Below are 3240 nucleotides of genomic sequence, written 5' to 3'. Positions count from 1 at the left end.
ATACAGTGAGGTTGCCATTGGTTGGCTGCTACATCTACATCACTTGCAACATCTATGGGTGCATGTATTTCAGTGCAAGTAATGAAGGATGTACACTCCAGTCCCAGAATCTAATTTTGTGCACAAATTCTTTTGTTCCTGCCTCAAGTGGCATATAATCTGGATTGTGGGAAACGCTACCTCTGTGCTCATATATTCTTTGATGTTTACAAGTCTGCTCACTGTGCATTTCCATATCCTCATTCTCTGACTCTACAGCTCGGCGAGGCTTTTTTTTGGATCTTGCTTTACGATGTTAGGTACACCCTCTTAGTTGTTTGGAATGCTACATGGGTTTGGCTGTAGGATGTGGCTGCTTTTGCAGTTGATTAACTTGTTCTGGTCTTTAGTCTCTACTTTGGGCTGTTTCCAGTGTTTGCTGGCCCCACATATATCACACACATTTTGAAAAGCTGAGCAATTTATCAGTGCGTATTTGAGATAATACAACTCACATTGCTTACTAGGCTTATGAGAGCTTATGCTGCTCCTCGGATGCTGTCTGACCAGCTGTGATTTTCCAGCATTACACTCTTTGACTCTGATCTCCAGCATCTGCAGTGCTCACTTTCTCCCTTACCTGCAAGGCTGTCATGTCACTGATAGATAAATAACACATAGATTACAGACTTTGTCAGCCTAACTGTATTCATATCTGTTTTGCAGCAGTACTTCAATGCCAGACTTCAGACCAGTCCACGGCATCTTTTTGGATCGCATTCTATGAGAGTATAGTTGCTATCCCAAGCTAAATTACTTTGTCAGTCAGCTGTTTTTCCTTAAACTGCAGGCACACTGCCTGTAGTGTGCTATCTCGTGGCTGTTCCTATGCAAACCTTTTTAGCAGACATGAATTTGCATGAAAAACTGCATGAATTTATGTAAGACTCCGTTATCTCACTTTTTAGATTAGAATCAATCTAAACATCATGGCATAGACAGAGAACACTTGGTGCTAACACCTTCAACATATTGTCTAGCTATCACCATTGTTAACAGCTAACCCAAGAATGCAACTTTTTTAAAAAAAGGTTTTGTGATTTACACATGAAAGAAGTGAAACTATCACTGTATTCGAACAGATGAAAGGCTTAACAGACAATCAATTTTTCAATGTATAATTTCAGTTATGTCACACTGTAAATTTTTGCTATAAATTCTGTGTTAGGATTGAGCCCTCTACTATCACCTGATGAAGGAGCGTCGCTCCAAAAGCTAGTGTGCTTCCAATTAAACCTGTTGGACTATAACCTGGTGTTGTGTGACTTTTAACTATGTGAAGATGTGTATAGATCTGTACATGAAGCATATGAGTTAAACAGTTCGGAAGCAAGATTGAGTGAAAACTTACAATTATATGTAAAGCCAGATATATCTGGATGTAGGTTTGCTCGCTGAGCTGGAAGGTTCATTTCCAGATGTTTCGTTTCCCTACTAGGTAACAACTTCAGTGGGCCTCCAGGCGAAGCACTGTACATGATTCCTGCTTTCTATTTATATGTTTGGGTTTCTTCAGCAACAAACCCAAACAAGCAGACAAAGCACATCCAGAAACCCTAGCCACTCTCCCCTACATCAAAGACATCTCAGAAATGACTGCCAGACTACTCAGACCCCTTGGCATCATGGTAGCCCATAAACCCACCAACACACTAAAACAGCAGCTAATGAACTTGAAAGACCCTATACAGACAACAAGCAAAACTAATGTCATTTACAAAATATAGTGCAAGAACTGTAACAAAACTACATTGGACAAAAGGCAGAAAACTAGCCACCAGGATACATGAACACCAACTAGCCACAAAATGACATGACCCTCTCTCACTAGTATCCTCACATACAGATGAGAAAGGACATCACTGCGACTGAGACAACACATCCATCTTAGGACAAGCCAAACAGAGACATGCACAAGAATTCCTAGAAGCATGGCATTCCAACCGGAACACTATTAACAAAGACATCGAGTTAGACCCCATCTACCACCCTCTGAGAAAAAGAACAGGAAATTACATCACCACAGGAAATGACATCACCAAATCAAAGAAACCCAAACATATAAATAGAAAGCAGGAATCATGTACAGTGCTTCGCCTGGAGGCCTATTGAAGTTGTTACCTAGTAGGGTAATGAAACATCTGCAACTGAACCTTCCAGTCAGCAAGCAAGCCTACATCCAGAACCTCAACCTGAGCTACAAATCGTCTCAAAACTTGCTAAGCCAGATATATATATATATATAAAATGTAAATGAGGAAGAAGCACTGAATGCATTTAGCAATTATTTGCAAGTGGTAGTATATGATAAGAGAATGGTGTTAGCATGTAGTGCAAAGAAAGGAAAATGAATAGGATTGGAAAGAAGGTAATAAAATGTGCCCCATTGTGCTGAAATGTGGACTCATGTCTTATTTCCCCGCACTTGCTTGTTTTAGATTAGATTAGATTACGTACAGTGTGGAAACAGGCCCTTCGGCCCAACAAGTCCACACCAACCCACCGAAGCACAACCCACCCATACCCCTATATCTACCCCTTACCTAACACTACGGGCAATTGAGCATGGCCAATTCACCTGACCTGCACATCTTTGGAATGTGGGAGGAAACCGGAGCACTCGGAGGAAACCCACACAGACACAGGGAGAACGTGCAAACTCCACACAGTCAGTCGCCTGAGGCGGGAATTGAACCCAGGTCCCTGGCGCTGTGAGGCAACAGTGCTAACCACTGTGCCACCGTGCCGCCCAGGTTTTTGGCCAGGTACTACCTTCACCAATGAGAATTCTAAGTCTTTGTTGCTTTCGTGTCATACTTCCAACATCAAGCAAATTGTGTTTTATTTTTGCGTGTATTTAACACCTACTGGGAGTAAGCAATCAAAATGAGTTACTATTGTGTGCTATCTGGTTCAGTACCAGTAGTTCATTAGCAGGAACTAATGAATTTCCTCAGTACAACTCCAGCAAAGCAAATTATTAAAGTGCCATTTTTTTCTGCATTTTCATGGCAACACCAATCAGAATGTACATGCCTGGTCTGAGAACTAAGATTTGACAATGAACTATTCCTACTACATCTCTGTGCCACTGATGGCCAAGCCAATCAGCACCCTCTACTCATGCAGTATAAATTGGAGCCCTTATTTTCAAGTCTGTTTCTTGTTCCTAGTCCTGATGAGTGCAAGACAAAAAGCTTT

This window comes from Chiloscyllium punctatum, chromosome 10, assembly GCF_047496795.1.
Source record: "Chiloscyllium punctatum isolate Juve2018m chromosome 10, sChiPun1.3, whole genome shotgun sequence".
In the NCBI taxonomy this organism is placed as follows: Eukaryota; Metazoa; Chordata; class Chondrichthyes; order Orectolobiformes; family Hemiscylliidae; genus Chiloscyllium; species Chiloscyllium punctatum.
Note: the sequence above shows the minus strand (reverse complement) of the source record.